The sequence below is a fragment of the Castor canadensis genome, chromosome 10 (genome assembly GCF_047511655.1).
Source record: "Castor canadensis chromosome 10, mCasCan1.hap1v2, whole genome shotgun sequence".
Taxonomy (NCBI): domain Eukaryota; kingdom Metazoa; phylum Chordata; class Mammalia; order Rodentia; family Castoridae; genus Castor; species Castor canadensis.
Genome location: NC_133395.1, coordinates 126,205,936 through 126,224,013, shown reverse-complemented (window position 1 = coordinate 126,224,013; position 18,078 = coordinate 126,205,936). Strand labels below are relative to the sequence as shown.

Here is an 18,078-nt window from a genome sequence, read left to right as displayed (position 1 = left end):
GAGTAAAAAGAGCAACACTACTGGTATAACAATACCAACTTCAAACTACACTTCAGGAGTCCAAGACAGCGGCTAGAGGGAGGAAGCAGAAAGCGAGCCTCCTATAGTGAAATCTTGGAGAGACGCTGGAGACACACTTTGCAGGCATAATCACCGAGAAAAGGCATAACTTTGACCCCTCCACATCTCCAGGCGGCGCAGAGAATCTCCACTTCACGTTAAAAGGAGAAACGAGGAGGGCCCCCGGGGCCGCCAGTGGCCGGCGCCCATACGGCTTGGGAAGACGTGGACCAGGTGAGCTTCGCGGTACCGCGGTAGCCCCACAGACAAGCCTGGGCCAGAGCAGCATAGCCCCCTGGACAGACTGACCTCCACCAGGGAAAAAAAGAGAAACCGAGTAATAAGCAATAAGAACAGTTAAGACACGCTGGAAAGAGGGTGGGGCGCACTGAGCACTGAAGACTGGGGGAAGGGAATCCTTCCAGGGACTGTAAATAAACAAGCCGGGCGGGCCGGAGAGGCTCTGGCGGGGGGGGGGGGGTGCACGCCCAGCAACCAGGAGAAAGCTAGTGAGAGTGGTGGAGGGAGGAAAACTCCACAGGAGAGGAGGGAAGACCCACTTCCCACGTGAAATGTAAATAAACATGGCGGCCGGCAGGAGCAGCAGCACCGCCCAGTAATCAGGAGCAGGAAAGCTTGTGAAAGCAGAGGTGGGAGGAGAATTGCACAGGAGAGGGGGGAAGACCCACCTCCCACATGAACTGTAAATAAACACGCAGGCTTGAGAACACGGGTGCAGTGTCACCTTTCCCAGTGCTTGGAAAGGGGAAAGCTTGTAGCAGAGGCTCCCACACAGGAGAACTCTGAACAAATAAAGCCTGTGGGACCAGGTGAGTGCTAAGCTCACCCCAGAGATCTGCATAAATAACGCCTCCAGCAACAGCAGGCTGACAGCAGCAGGCAGGCAAGCCACAGTTGCAGATACCACTCTCAAAACTGTCTCCAGACTCTTTTTTTTCTTTTTCTCCCTAAATTTGATAAGAGAACAACTGAATTACACCTGCAAGCTGAAAAACTTACTGAAACTGTATTGCATTTGAACTTGGGACACTAGGAGGGGTTTTTTTTTGTGCGTGTGTGTGTAGTTTTGTTCTACTTTATGCATCCCCTTTGATGAGACAACTACAGAACAACATCTGAGGCACCATCTCCAGGACTGGAGACTAAGACAGACACCCAAATTATTAAGACTGAAACTGCATTGCATATAAACTTGGAGGTTTTTTTATTTTTTAAAAAAATTTTCTATTTTCCATTTTATTTTAATTCATTTTTATATATAGATATTTCTTTCATTTACTTATTTTTTATTTTTTTATCTTTGATTTTCAATCCTCTCTCTGTCTCTCTAATGTCTGTTCAGCTTACTGTCAATTAGTACACTAACGCTCCCTGTTTATACCTTTGAAACTTTCTTGTCTGAAACCTTGTTCTGCTTTCTCCCTCTTGTCTGTGTATTTGTTTTTCCCTTTTCTTTAACTTCTTGCTTTCCATCTCAGCTCACCCTTCCATTCTAAATATTACCATTGTTATTATTACAAGCTAGAAAATACTTAATTGCACACAGTACAGGGACAGTAACAACACCAAAGACAATGACGGGAAGACAGAAAAAACAGGGAAAGCAGTTTCCCCACAGCAAAAAATTAGTACAGGAACCAGAGGAGAATGAAGAGAACAGAAACTCGGATCCAGACTCCAACAAAATGAAGATAAACTATGCCAAAGGACCCAATGAAGCCCACAAGAATAATTTAAAAGAAGACATACTACAAGTACTCAATGAGAATTTTATAAAGATGATACTGGATAGGGTCAACCAAAATGTACAGGAGACACTCAAGAAATTCCAAGACAACAAAAATAGAGAATTTGAAAAAGGAAAAGAAGAAATAAAGGAAACCATAGAAGCACTGTATAAACACCAAAGTGAAAGAGACAACACAATGAATAAATGGATAAATGAAAATCAGGACAAAAATAGACAACATTAAAGAGGAAAACATCCAGGATATGGAAAACCTCAGAAAAAAGAATGAAACAGAACTGCAAAACAAAATGGAAGGCCAATCCAGCAGAATAGAACAAACAGAAGACAGAATCTCAGAACTTGAAGATGAAATGGTAATTAAAGGAAAAACCAAAGAACTATTAATTAAACAACTCAAGACCTGTGAAAAGAAAATGCAAGAACTCACCGACTCCATCAAAAGACCAAACTTGAGAATCATGGGCATCGAAGAAGGAGAAGAGGTGCAAGCGAAGGGAATGCGTAATATATTCAACAAAATAATAACAGAAAATTTCCCAAATCTAGAGAAAGATATTCCCATACAGATGAAAGAGGCCTCCAGGACAGCAAACAGACCAGATCAAAATAGAACTACTCTATGACATATCGTCATTAAAACAACAAGTTCAGAAACTAAGGAAAGAATATTGAAGGCTGTAAGAGAGAAAAAACAAGTAACATACAAAGGTAAACCCATCAAAATCACAGAAGACTTCTCAACAGAAACATTAAAAGCAAGAAGAGCATGGGTTGAGATCTTCCGGGCACTGAATGAAAATAACTTCAACCCCAGGATACTCTACCCAGCAAAACTATCATTCAAAATAGATGGAGCAATAAAAGTCTTCCATGATAAGCAGAAACTAAAACAATATGTGACCACAAGCCACAAGCAAGGGATTCTGCCACAGAAAGTGAAACCCAACTTAACCATGAAAAGACAGGCAGCACCAAACCACAGGAAAAGAAAAAGCAAGACAGTAGAGAGTAACCTCAACTTAGGTACACACAATCAAACCTTCAAACAACTAAGACAACTAAATGACAGGAATCACCACATACCTATCAGTACTAACGCTTAATGTTAACGGACTTAATTCACACATCAAAAGTCACTGCTTGACAAAATGGATTAAAAAGGAAGATCCAACAATTTGTTGCTTACAGGAGACCTATCTCACCAACAGTAATAAACATGGACTTAGGATGAAAGGCAGGAAGAAGATTTACCAAGCCAATGGCCCCTGAAAACAGGCAGGAGTAGCAATACTTATCTCTGACAAAGTAGACTTCAAACTACATTGATCAAACAAGATAAAGAAGGACAATCCATACTAATAAAAGGGGAAATAGACCAAAAGGAAATAATAATTATCAACCTGTATGTACCCAATGTCAACACACCCAATTTCATCAAACATACCCTGAAAGACCTAAAAGCATATATAAACGCCAACACAGTGGTTGTGGGAGACTGTAATACCCCTTTATCATCAATAGATAGGCCATCCAAACAAGAAATCAATAAAGAAATCCAAGATCTAAAATATACAATAGATCAAATGGACCTAGTAGATGTCTACAGAACATTTCATCCAACTTCTACATAATATACATTCTTCTCAGCAGCCCATGGAACCTTCTCCAAAATAGATCATATCCTAGGGCACAAAGCAAGCCTCAGCAAATATAAGAAAACAGAAATAATACCATGCATACTATCTGATCTCAATGCAGTTAAAGTAGAACTCAACAACAAAAGTAAAGACAAAAAACATGCAAACAGCTGGAAACTAAATAACTCATTACTTAATGAAGAATGGATCATGGAGGAAATAAAAGAGGAAATTAAAAAGTTCCTGGAAGTCAATGAAAGTGAAAACACAACCTACCGGAACCTATGGGACACAGCTAAGGCAGTCCTGAGAGGAAAGTTTATAGCCATGAGTGCATATATTAAAAAGACTGAAAGATCCCAAATCAATGACCTAATGATACATCTCAAACTCCTAGAAAAACAAGAACAAGCAAATCCCAAAACAAATAGAAGGAGAGAAATAATAAAAATAAGAGCTGAAATCAACGAAATAGAAACCAAAAAAACCATACAAAGAATTAATGAAACAAAAAGTTGGTTCTTTGAAAAAATAAACAAGATCCATAGACCCCTGGCAAACCTGAATAAATGAGGAGAGAAAAAACCCAAATTAGTAGAATTAGGAATGCAAAAGGGGAGGTAACAACAAACACCATGGAAGTCCAGGAAATCATCAGAGACTACTTTGAGAACCTATATTCAAATAAATTTGAAAATCTTAAAGAAATGGACAGATTTCTAGATACATATGATCATCCAAAACTGAACCAAGAGGAAATTAATCACCTGAACAGACCTATAACACAAAATGAAATTGAAGCAGCAATCAAGAGACTCACCAAAAAGAAAAGTCCAGGACCTGATGTATTCTCTGCTGAATTCTATCAGACTTTTAAAGAAGAACTGATACCAACCCTCCTTAAACTGTTCCATGAAATAGAAAGGGAAGGAAAACTGCCAAACACATTTTATGAAGCCAGTATTACACTTATCCCAAAACCAGGCAAAGACACCTCCAAAAAGGAGAACTATAGGCCAATCTCCTTAATGAACATTGATGCAAAAATCCTCAACAAAATAATGGCAAACCGAATTCAGCAACACATCAAAAAGATTATTCACCACGACCAAGTAGGCTTCATCCCAGGGATGCAGGGGTGGTTCAACATAGGAAAATCAATAAATGTAATAAACCACATTAACAGAAGCAAAGACAAAAACCACTTGATCATCTCAATAGATGCAGAAAAAGCCTTTGATAAGATCCAACATCATTTCATGATAAAAGCTCTAAGAAAACTAGGAATAGAAGGAAAGTTCCTCAACATTATAAAAGCTATATATGACAAACCTACAGCCAACATTATACTTAATGGAGAAAAACTGAAACCATTCCCTCTAAAATCAGGAACCAGACAAGGATGCCCACTATCTCCACTCCTATTCAACATAGTACTGGAATTCCTAGCCAGAGCAATTAGGCAAGAAGAAGGAATAAAAGGAATACAAATAGGTAAAGAAACTTTCAAAATATCCCTATTTGCAGATGACATGATCCTATACCTTAAACACCCAAAAAACTCTACTCAGAATCTTCTAGACATCATCAATAGCTATAGCAAGGTAGCAGGAAATCAACATAGAAAAATCATTAGCATTTCTATACACTAACAATGAGCAAATTGAAAAAGAATGTATGAAAACAATTCCATTTACAATAGCCTCAAAAAAATCAAATACCTAGGTGTAAACCTAACAAAAGATGTGAAAGACCTCTACAAGGAAAACTATACACTTCTGAAGAAAGAGATTGAGGAAGACTATAGAAAGTGGAGAGATCTCCCATGCTCATGGATTGGTAGCGTCAACATAGTAAAAATGTCTATAATCCCAAAAGTAATCTACATGTTTATTGCAATTCCCATCAAAATTCCAATGACATTCATTAAAGAGATTGAAAAATCTACTGTGAAATTTATATGGAAACACAAGAGGCCATGAATAGCCAAGGCAATACTCAGTCAAAAGAACAATGCAGGAAGTATCACAATACCTGACTTCAAACTATATTACAAAGCAATAACAATAAAAACAGCATGGTACTGGCACAAAAACAGACATGAAGACCAGTGGAACAGAATAGAGGACCCAGATAGGAAGCCACACAACTATAACCAACTTGTCTTTGACAAAGGCCCTAAAAATATACGCTGGAGAAACAGCAGCCTCTTCAAAAAAAACTGCTGGGAAAACTGGTTAGCAGTCTGCAAAAAACTGAAACTAGATCCATGTATATCACCCTATACCAAGATTAACTCAAAATGGATCAAGGATCTTAATATCAGACCCCAAACTCTTAAGTTGATACAAGAAAGAGTAGGAAATACTCTGGAGTTAGTAGGTATAGGTAAGAACTTTCTCAATGGAACCCCAGAAGCACAGCAACTAAGAGATAGCATAGATAAATGGGACCTCATAAAGCTAAAAAGCTTCTGTTCATCAAAAGAAATGGTCTCAAACTGAAGAGAACACAGAGTGGGAGAAAATATTTGCCAACTATATTTCAGACAAAGGACTGATAACCAGAATATATAGGGAACTTAAAAAACTAAATTCTCCCAAAACTAATGAAGTAATAAAGAAATGGACAAGTGAATGAAACAGAACTTTCTGAAAAGAAGAAATTCAAATGGCCAAAAAACACATGAAAAAATGCTCACCATCTCTAGCAATAAAGGAAATGCAAATTAAAACCACACTAAGATTCCACCTCACCCCTGTTAGAATAGCCATCATTAGCAACACCACCAACAACAGGTGTTGGCGAGGATGCGAGGAAAAAGGAACCCTCTTACCCTGTTGGTGGGAATGAAATCTAGTACAACCACTCTGGAAAAAAATTTGGAGGCTACTTAAAAAGCTAGACATCGATCTACCATTTGATCCAGGAATACCACTCTTGGGGATATACCCAAAAGACTGTGACACAGGTTACTCCAGAGGCACCTGCACACCCATGTTTATTGCGGCACTATTCACAATAGCCAAGTTATGGAAACAGCCAAGATGCCGCACCACTGACGAATGGATTAAGAAAATGTGGTATCTATACACAATGGAATTTTATGCAGCCATGAAGAAGAACGAAATGTTATCATTCGCTGGTAAATGGATGGAATTGGAGAACATCATTCTGAGTGAGGTTAACCTGGCCCAAAAGACCAAAAATCGTATGTTCTCCCTCATATGTGGACATTAGATCAAGGGCAAGCACAACAAGGGGATTGGACTTTGAGCACATGATAAAAGCTTTAGCACACAAGGGAGGGGTGAGGATAGGTAAGACACCTAAAAAATTAGCTAGCATTTGTTGCCCTTAACGCAGAGAAACTAAAGCAGATACCTTAAAAGGAACTGAGGCCAATAGGAAAAGGGGACCAGGAACTAGAGAAAAGGTGAGATCAAGAAGAATTAACCTAGAAGGTAACACCCATGCACAGGAAATCAATGTGAGTCAATGCCCTGTATAGCTATCCTTATCTCAACCAGCAAAAACCCTTGTTCCTTCCTATTATTGCTTCTACTGTCTCTACAACAAAATTAGAAATAAGGGCAAAATAGTTTCTGCTGGGTATTGAGGGGGTGGGGGGGAGAGGGAGGGGGCGGAGTGGGTGGTAAGGGAGGGGTTGGGGGCAGGGGGGAGAAATGACCCAAGCCTTGTATGCACATATGAATAATAAAAGGAAAAAAAATAAACTATACTTCAGATCCATAGCAACAAAAACAGCATGGTACTGCCACAAAAATAGATATAAAGACCAGTGGAACAGAATAGAGGACCCAGATATAAATCCATGCAGCTATGCCTATCTGATTTTTAACATAGGTGCCAAAACATACGATGGATAAAAGACAGTCTCTTCAACAAATGTTGCTGGGAAAACTGCATATCTGCTTTCAAAAAACTGAAACTAGATCCATTTCTTTTGCCCTGTACAAGTATCAACTCAAAGTGGATTAAGGACCTTAATATAAGATCTGAAACTTTGAAGTTAGTGCAGGGAAGAGCAGGGAATACACTGGAAGCAATAGGCATAGGCAATGACTTCCTTAATAGAACTCAAATGGCTCAGCAACTAAGAGAAAGGATTGACAAATGGGACTCCATGAAATTAGAAAGCTTCTACACAACAAAACAAATGGTTTCTAAATTGAAGAGGCTAACCACAGAATGGGAGAAAATCTTTGCCAGCTACATATCTGACAATGGATTTATAAGCAGAATATACAGGGAATTCAAAAAACTAAACTATCCAAAATCAATGAACCAATAAAGAAGTGGGCAACAGAACTAAACAGAAGTTTTTCAAAGGAAGAAATCCAAATGGCCAAGAAACACATGAAAAAATGCTCACCATCCCTGACCATAAAGGAAATGCAAATCAAAACCACACTAAGATTGCACCTCACTCCTGTTAGAATAGCTATCATCAAAAACACCACCAAGAACAAATGTTGGCGCAGATGTGGGGAAAAAGGAACCCTAATCCACTGCTGGTGGGAATGTAAATTAGTACAACCACTATGGAAAGCAGTTTGGAGGCTCCTCAAAACACTAAAAATAGAACTGCCATATGTTCTAGCAATACCACTCCTAGGGATATACCAGAAAGAATATGTCAGGTTACTCCAGAGGCACCTGGACACCATGTTTATTGCAGCACTATGCACAATAGCCAAGCTATGGAAACAACCACTATGCCCCACTACTTATGAATGGATTAAGAAAATGTGGTATTTATATACAATGGAATTTTATTCAGCCACAAAGATTGAAATTTTATCATTTGCAGGTAAATGAATGGAAGTAGAGAACATCATCTTAAGTGAAGTTAGCCAGGTTCAGAAGGCCAAAAACCACATGTTCTCTCTCATATGTGGAATACAGACCTAATACAAATGCAGCAATATTATGAAAGACTGGTCACACTAATGGGAGGTCACACATGAGACGGGTAGGGTAAAAAAGGAAACTAAGAAGGCGAATATGGTTGATCTACTCTTCATACAAGAATGAATATAGAATTTTTAAACCAGTTGAAACCACCATAAGAAAGGGAGTAAGGTAGAATGAAGAAAAACAGAAGATATGAGCCAATTTGGGTTATAATATATAAGTACATGGAAATGTCATAAGGAAATTCCCTGTGTAGCTATCTTAAACAAGCAAAAATGTCATTTTTTCCTTTTTTCTTCTATAAAATCAGAAAATAGGAAGAGAGAACAGGTCCTGTGGAGGGCAGATACCAGTGGAAGGGGATAGGATGTGGGGAAAGGGTGATATGGTGCGAAAACTGTATAGACATGTACGTAAATGTAAAAATGGTATCTGTTGAAACTATTCCAGGAATGGGGGGAGGAGGGATAAAGAGAGCAGTGAAGGGGGCTAATTCAAGTGTGATATATATGGTACATAGTAAGAATTTTGTAAATCCCACAGTGTACCCACACCCAGCACAGTAATTAAAAAATATAATTGGAAGAACATTTTTAAAAAATGAAGCCAGTCACAGTGGCTACTGGGAGATGGAGATTGGAAGGGTCATGGTTCAAAGCCAGCCAGGGGAAAAAGTTACCAGTCCCCCATCTCAACCAATGAAAGCTGGGCATGGTGGAGTGCTTCTGTCATCCCAGCTACACAGGAGGTATAAATAGGGGGATCATGACCCAGGCTGGCCTGGGCATAAAGTGAGATTCTGTATGAAAAATACCTAAGCAAAAAAGAGTGGGGGCATTTTTGAAGTGGTAGAGTACATACCGAGCAAGCATGAGGCCCTGAGTTCAGCCCCCAGTACCACCAAAATAAAAAAAGGTGAAAGATAACAAGTATTAGCAAGGCTTTGATGGGAATATAAATTAGCACAGCCTTATGGGAAACGGTATGGAAGTCCCACAAAAAATTTAAATCAGAAATACCATATGATTCAGCAATTCCACTGAATTCAAATCCAAAGGAAATGAAGTCAGTATCTCAAAGGTGTACTTGTATTCCCACATTCATTATTCATAATAGCCAAAATGTAAAATCAAACTAAGTGTCCATTGGCTGATGAATCAATAAAGAAATAATTATATACACAATAGAATACTATTCAGTCTTCAAAAGGAAGAAAAATCCTGTCATTAAAAATATATTTTTATTTTTAATTGACACAATAATTTTACATTTTTATGGGGTGGATTGAGACGTTATAATACATAGTATCTGCAATGTTTAATGATTATATTATGATAATTTTAAATGTATCACTTCAGACATGTTTGACATTTCTGTGTTGAGTACATTTACAATCCTTTCTACTAGCCAAGAAATCCTCTTTTATGATAACATGCATAGACTTGAAGAAAGTTATGTTAAATAAAATAAGCCAGACACACAAAAAATCCAGAATCCATGTGATTTCACTTATATGTGACTCTAAAAAAGTCATACATAAAAACAGAATAAATTTCTGGTTACTAAAGGCTTATTGATGAAGCGACTAGGGAAATAGTGGCCAAATGACACAGGAGTTCATCTTTGCAGGAGGAGTAAGTTTAAGAGATCTGTTGTGCAGTGCCTAGTCGTAACTACAGTTAATAACAATATAGTGTATGCTTGAAAGTTGCTAAAAGAGATTTCCTTAATTTGATTGCTTTTCTGATGGGTTCTCTCTGTGTTGTCCAGGTTGATCTTGATTGAACTCCTGAGCTCAAGTGATCCTTCTTTGTCAGCCTCCCTAATACTGGGATTACAAGTGTGTACTACCACCCCTGGCTTAAGAGACTAGATGAGAAGTGTTCTCATCTTAATTAAATATAAATACATCCGTATTTATATACGACAAATACCTTGATTTAGCTATTTCACCATATACACATATATCAAAACACGTTGTACACCATAAATACATGTATACTTTTTACATGCTGTTTGAAAAAGGTATGTGTCATCTTGACTGGGCTACACAGTCATGCACCATATAGTAACCTTTTGGTCAATAATGGACCACATACATGACGGCAGCCCCATAAGAGAACATGACCTAGCAATGTCATAGCTATTTAGTTTGTGTCAGTACACACTGACATTTACACATAACAAAATCACCTAACAATACATTTCTTAGAATGTGCCCATGTCATTAAGTAACACATGACTGTATTTGGTCAAACATGATTCTGAGTATGTCTGTGAGGGTATTTTTGGACATGCTTAATATTTAAATGAGTAGACTGAATACAGAAGATTGTCCTATTTAATGTAGATGGGCCTTGTCTAATCAGTTGGGGGCCTGAACCGAGCAGAAAGGCTTATCTTCCCCAGAGTAAGAGAGGTCCTCCTATCTGACTGCCTTTCAGGTGGGCTATTTGGTTTTCCTAATTTAGAACTTGAACCAGGATATCAATTTTCCCTGGGTTTTGAGCCTGCTGGCTTTCAGACCAGAGCCACACCTGATTAGCTCTCTTGTTTTTCAGGCCATTGACTCAGACTGGACTGTCGATTGGCTGTCTTGTCTCTTCAGACTGATGACTGCAGGTTTGGGTACTTGTTGACCTTCATAATCGCATGAGCAATTCCTTATTTTACATACACACTCTCACACATTGATTCTTTTTCTCTAGAGAGTCCTAAGTAACACATCAATTAAATCTAAGACTGTCCTAGTCCTCGGACTGGAAGTGTGGCTCAAGTGGTAGAGCTTCTGCTTTGCAAGTACTAAGCCCTGAGTTCAAGCCCCAGTCCCACCAAAAAAAAAAGTGTAGGCTGGATATTTTGCCAGGCACTGGTGACTCATGCCTGTAATCCCAGCTACTCAGAAGGATCATAGTTAAAAGCCAGCCTGGGCAAATAGTTCATGAAACCCTATCTCGAAAAACCCTATCACAAAAAGATGTGCTGATGGAGTGGCTCAAAGTGAAGGCCCTGAATTCAAGCCCTAGTACTGCAAAAAACCAACAAACAAACAAATCTAAGACGGTCCTGATGATATGTAAGTCCTGTATCCTCTGGCCTCCTTCTACCCATTCATCCTTCACACTAAGAAGTACCCAACTTCCTTGTAGACATACAATCTGAGTTTGTAAACAGAATTTAGAACCCAGCTTCATCAATTCATTTATGTGTTGTCCATGGCTGCTTTTAGACTTTAATGGTCAAGTTGACTCGTGGCCCTCAAAGCTTAAAAGCTTTCACTCAGTGGCCCTTACAGGAGAAGACTGCTGACCTTGCTGGAGTTTCATGTTGGCTTCCTTGCCTAGCACCCTCCCACTTCAGTGTTTTTGCTCTTGCTATTCCCTTTGCCTAGAATATCCTCCCCTCACGTATCAGCATAACTCATTCGCTCAACTTCTTCACATTTCTGGCCAAAAGTCACCATCAAATGGAATGCCTTTCTTCCCAGTCTTCCTAAGTCCTCTTTTTTCTGTTTTACTGATAGCATGATACCATGTATCAACATTTAAATTTTCATACATTTTGCTTATCATCTCTTGCACCACTCAGTGTAAAATCTTGAGAATGTATTTTTTTGTTTAGTTGGTTCACTACTGACTAGTGCCTGTAATAGTAGCTGGAATGAAATGTTGAATGATTCAAAGATTCCATCTGAATCAATTTCTAGATTGTTGAACTGTGTCTCTAAGACACCATGGGTTGGCCCACATGGACCATCAATTCAGAAGGGTTTCACATGTAAGTGTGCATAAACACAAGCACACTGAATGCACTTGCAGTTGAACCAAAATACAATAGAAATATATCCTATTTTCCCACAAAACACAAGAAAGGCAGGGATGTATGCTCTAACCATTATGATACTTTCTTTTAATCCTTTTTGACAAGTCTCCTATTCTCATAAGCATGTACAGTGCTTGGTTTACTCCCTTGACTCTTTGACTTTCTCTGAAATGACCACATTTGCTTTTTCCTGGTCTTATTATCTTCTGATCCCTTTCTATTTGTCCAGGCCATCTCAACTCTAATCCTTTAATTCCATTTAGCAAACAGGAGTGGAAAGAATGAAAAAAGAAAAATAAAGCTCAAGCACAGAGGTTGTGGACAAAAATAAGTTCTCATGAGGAACAGGCATTTGTCTCTTTTATTAAACAGCTCCCAAGCGCCTGCTGGGCAACTTTGCACCATGATTTTCTGCACTGGAGCAGACATCCAGGGGCTCACATGTAGTGAAGATTTGGTGATCTTTCTCTGAGATCCTTCATTATATTCTTATTTAACTATCTGTGCACTAAACCCATGTGTTTTTTTAACTTCTTTTCTTAATATAGTATACTCCAAAATATAGATATAGGCATAGATAAAGATATAGAAGATAGATACAGTCATCTTCTGATATCAGAGGGGGATTGGTTCCAGAACCACTCACAGATACCTTCATCTGCTGATGCTCCCTTATAGAAAATGGTGTGGTGATCCTGTTTTTGGTTCATAAGCATGATGACTGGGTATTCACACCTTTGTGTGACATGTGCCTCCCTCAAACCTTGTTACGACGTTGGCACGTTACCCTTCTGACATGAGAAAGAAATGGTATGATAACCTACTCATATCTTCCCATAGTGTTTCCATCATTAATAGTTTTAATTTGGAGGAAGATTAAATAAATTAATGCAGGAGAGTTTCTTGGATTCAGTACTCAGTAAATGTTAGGTATCACAAGAAACTGATGCTCAGCAGATAAAAGTTAATAAATTAATTACTATGCATAATTTCACAATCTTTGAAAATACCCACATACTTTAAAGTTTCTTTAGATTACTTATACCTAATGCAATGGAAATTTTAAACAAATAGTTTTTCTATTGCATTACTTAGGAAAGATGACAAGAAAAAAAATTGTATTATTCAGTGCAAATATGTTTTTTGGGGGGGTTGTAATACACTTGTTTTTTAATTATTACTCATTTATTCACATGTGCGTACATTGTTTGGGTCATTTCTCCCCCTCTACCACCTGCCCCCCCCCACCCCGTACCCTCAAACCCCCTCGCTTCCAGGCAGAACCTGTTCTGTCCTTGTCTCTAATTTTGTTGAAGAGAAGAAATAAGCAATAATAAGAAAGACAAAGCATTTTTGCTACTTGAGTTAAGGATAGCTATACAGAGAGATTCCTAGCATTGTTTCCATGTACAAATGTGTTACAACCCAAGTTGATTCATCTCTAACTGATCTTTACACTGGTTCCTGATCCCCTTCTCATGTGGACCTCTGTCGCTTTAAGGTTTCTGTATTAGTTCCTCTGGAGTGGGAACATCATATTTTGGGTTTTCTGCCTATCTACGTACCACCCATATGTGCTATCCCCTTGTCATGTGACCCAAGTCCAACAAAACTTCTATATTTGCCCTAGATCTAAAGTCCGCATATGAGGGAGAACATATGAGTTTTTTGTCTTCTGAGCCTGGCTAGCCTTGCTCAGAATGATGTTCTCTAGTTCCATCTATTTGCTTGCAAATGATAAGATTTCATTCTTCATGGCTGAGCAAAATTCCATTGTGTGTAAATACCACATTTTCTTGATCCATTCATCAGTAGTGGGGCATCTTGGTTGTTTCCATAACTTGGCTATTGTGAATAGTGCTGCAATAAACATGGGTGTGCAGGTGACTTTGGAGTAACCTGTATTGCAGTCTTCTGGGTATATCGTCAGGAGTGGTATTGCTGGATCATATGGCAGATCAATGTTTAGATTTTTAAGAAGCCTCCACATTTTTTTCCACAGTGGCTGCACCAGCTTGCATTCCTACCAGCAGTGTAAGAGGGTTCCTTTTTCCCCGCATCCTCACCAACACCTGTTGTTTGTGGTGTTGCTAATGATGGCTATTCTAACAGGGGTGAGGTGGAATCTTAGCGTGGTTTTAATTTGCATTTCCTTTATTTCTAGAGATGGTGAGCATTTTTTCATGTGTTTTTGGCCATTTGGATTTCTTCCTTTGAGAAAGTTCTGTTTAGTTCACTTGCCCATTTCTTTATTGGTTCATTGATTTTGGGAGATTTAGTTTCTTAAGTTCCCTATATATTCTGGTTATCAGTCCTTTGTCTGATGTGTAGCTGGTGAATATTTTCTCCCACTCTGTGGGTGGTCTCTTCAGTTTAGAAACCATTTCTTTTGTTGTGTAGAAGCTTTTTAGTTTTATGAAGTCCCGTTTGTCCTTCTTTCTCTCAGTTGCTGGGCTGCTGAGGTTCTATTGAGAAAGTCCTTGCCTATACCTATTACTTCCACAGTGTTTCCTTCTCATTCTTGTACTAAGAGTTTTGGGTCTGATATTAAGGTCCTGCATCCATTTTGAGCTGATACTAGTCCTGGCAACATTTGTTGAAGAGGCTGTCTTTTCTCCATGGTATATTTTTGGCAACTTTGTCAAAAATGAGCTGGGTATAGTTGTGTGGCTTCATATCTGGGTCCTCTATTCTGTTCCACTGATCTTCATGTCTGTTTTTGTGCCAGTACCATGCTGTTTTTATTGCTATTGCTTTGTAATATAGTTTGAAGTCAGGTATTGTGATACCTCCAGCATTGCTCTTTTGTGGAGTATTGCCTTGGCTATTCGTGGCCTCTTGTGTTTCCACATAAATTTAACAGTAGATTTTTCAATCTCTGTGATGAATGTCCTTGGGATTTTGATGGGAATTGCATTAAACATGTAGATTGCTTTTGGTAGTATAGCCATTTTTACTGTGTTGATTCTACCAATCCATGAGCACAGGAGATCTTTCCACCTTCTGTAGTCTTCCTTAATCTCTTTCTTCAGAGGTTTGTAATTCTCCTTGTAGAGGTCATTCACATCCTTTGTTAAGTTTACTCCTAGGTATTTGATTTTATTTTGAAGCTATTGTAAATAGAGTTTTTTCTATATATTCCTTCTCAGTTTGTTCCTTGTTGGTGTATAGAAAAGCTAATGATTTTGTGTCCTGCCACCTTGCTATAGCTTTTGATGGTGTCTAGGAGCTTTTGAGTAGAGCTTTTTGGGTATTTAAGGTATAGAATCGTATAGTCTGCAAATAGGGATATTTTGACAGTTCCTTTACCTGTTTGTATTCTTTTTATTTCTTCTTCTTGCCTAATTGCTCTGGCTAAGAATTCCAGTACTATGTTAAATTGGAGTGGGGATAATGGGCACCCTTGCCTTGTTCCTGATTTTAGGGGAAATGCTTTCAGTTTTTCACTGTTAAGTATGATGTTGGCTGTAGGTTTGTCATATATAGCCTTTATAATGTGAGGTACATTCCTTCTACTCCTAGTTTTCTTAGAGCTTTTATCATGAAATGGTGTTGGATCTTGTCGAAGGCTTTTTCTGGATCTATTGAGATGATCAAGTGGTTTGTGTCTTTGCTTCTGTTAATGTGCTGTATTACATTTACAGATTTGCATATGTTGAACCACCTCTGCATCCCTGGGATGAAGCCGACTTGATCATGGTAAACGATCTTTCTGATGTGTTGTTGGATTCATTTTGCCATTATTTTATTGAGGATTTTTGCATCAATATTCATTAAGGGAATTGGCCTATAGTTCTCCTTTTTGGAGGTGTCTTTGCCTGGTTTGGGGATGAGAGTAATATTGGCTTCATAAAATGAGTTAGGCAGTTTTCCTTCCCTTTCTATTTCGTGGAACAGCTTAAGGAGAGCTGGTATCAGTTCTTCTTTAAAGGTCTGATAGAATTCAGCAGTGAATCCATCAGGTCCTGGACTTTTCTTTTTTGGGAGACTTTTTATTGCTGCTTCAATTTCATTTTGTGTTATAGGTCTATTCAGGTGATTAATATCCTCTTGGTTCAGTTTTGGGTGGTAGTAATTATCTAGAAATCTGTCCATTTCTTCAATATTTTCTACTTTATTAGAATATAGGCTCTCAAAGTAGTCTCTGATTATTTCCTGGATTTCCATGGTGTTTGTTGCTATCTCCCCTTATGCATTTCTGATATTACTGATTTGGGTTTTCTCTCTCCTCATTTTAGTCAGGTTTGCCAGAAGGTCTGTCAAACTTATTTATTTTTTTCAAAGAACCAGCTTTTTGTTCCATTGATTTATTGTATGATTTTTTTGTTTCTATTTCATTGATTTCATCACTTATTTTTAATTATTTCTCTCTTTCTGCTTGTTTTGGGATTGGCTTATTCTTGTTTTTCTAGGAGTTTGAGCTGCAGGATTAGATTGATTTGAGCTCTTTCTGGCCTTTTAATATATGCACTCATGGCTATAAATTTTCTACTTAAGACTGCCTTTGCTGTGTCTCATAGGTTCTGGTAGGTTGTGTTTTCATTTTCATTAACTTACAGGAACCTTTAATTTCCTCTTTTATTTCATCAATGACCCATTGATTATTGAGCAATGTGTTGTTCAGCTTCCAATGGTTTGCATGTTTTTTTACTGCTGTTTTTGTTATTGACTTCTAGTTTTAATGCATTGTGGTCAGACAGAATGCATGGAATTATTTCTATTTTCTTATATTTGCTGAGGCTTGCTTTGTGCCCTAGGATATGATCTATTTTGGAGAAGGTTCTGTGAACTGCTGAGAAGAATATATATTGTGCAGAAGTTGGATGAAATATTCTGTAGACATCAGCTAGGTCCATTTGATCTATTGTGTGATTTATTTCTAGGATTTCTTTATTGATTTATTGTTTGGATGGCCTATCTATTGGTGATGGGGGGGTATTAAGGTGTTTGACTACCAGTGTGTTGGAGTTTATATATGTTTTTAGGTCCTTCAGAGTATGTTTGATGAAACTGGGTGCATTGATTCTGTGTGCATATAGGTTGATAATTGTTATTTCCTTTTGGTGTATTTCCCCTTTTATTAGTATGGAGTGTCCTTCTTTATCTCATTTGATCAATGTAAGTTTGAAGTCTACTTTGTCTGAGATAAGTATTGCTACTCCTGCCTGTTTTCAGGGGCCATTGGCTTGGTAAATTTTCCAGCCTTTGATTCTCAGCCAGTGCTTGTTTCTGTCCATGAGGTGGGTCTCCTTCAGGCAGCAGATTGTTGAATCTTCCTTTTTAATCCAGTTTGCCAGTCCGTGTCTTTTAATGGGGGAATTTAGCCCATTAACATTCAGTGTTAGTATTGACAACTACGTGGTGATCCCTGTCATGTAGTTGTCTTTGTTGATTAAGGGTTTGATTGTGTGTAGCTGAATCAGTGTTAATCTTTGCTTTCTTGCCTTTTTTTCCTCCTGCGGCTTGGTATTGCCTGCCCTTTTATGGTTTTGTTTGCTTTCACTTTCTTTGTGCAGAATTCCTTGAAGAATTATTTTTTTTTCTGGTTTTTAAAATTTTTTTTTATTATTCATATGTGCATACAATGCTACAATGCTTGGGTCATTTCTCCCCCCTGCCCCCACCCCCTCCCTTACCACCCATTCTGCCCCCTCCCTCTCCCCCCCACCCCCTCGATATCTGGCAGAAACTATTTTGCCCTTATCTCTAATTTTGTTGAAGAGAGACTATAAGCAATAATAGGAAGGAACAAAGGTTTTTGCTAGTTGAGATAAGGATAGCTATACAGGGAGTTGACTCACATTAATTTCCTGTGCGTGTGTGTTACCTTCTAGGATAATTCTTTTTGAT

General features: G+C 38.4%; 1 non-coding gene across 1 annotated transcript; it reads left to right on the top strand.

Annotated features, from left to right (window-relative positions):
- Nucleotides 1-12,920: 12,920 nt before the first annotated feature.
- On the top strand, nucleotides 12,921-13,025 carry LOC141413252 (small nucleolar RNA U13). Its single transcript, XR_012438047.1, has one exon. It is a non-coding gene; the product is annotated as a small nucleolar RNA U13 (small nucleolar RNA).
- The last annotated feature ends 5,053 nt before the right edge of the window (nucleotides 13,026-18,078 follow it).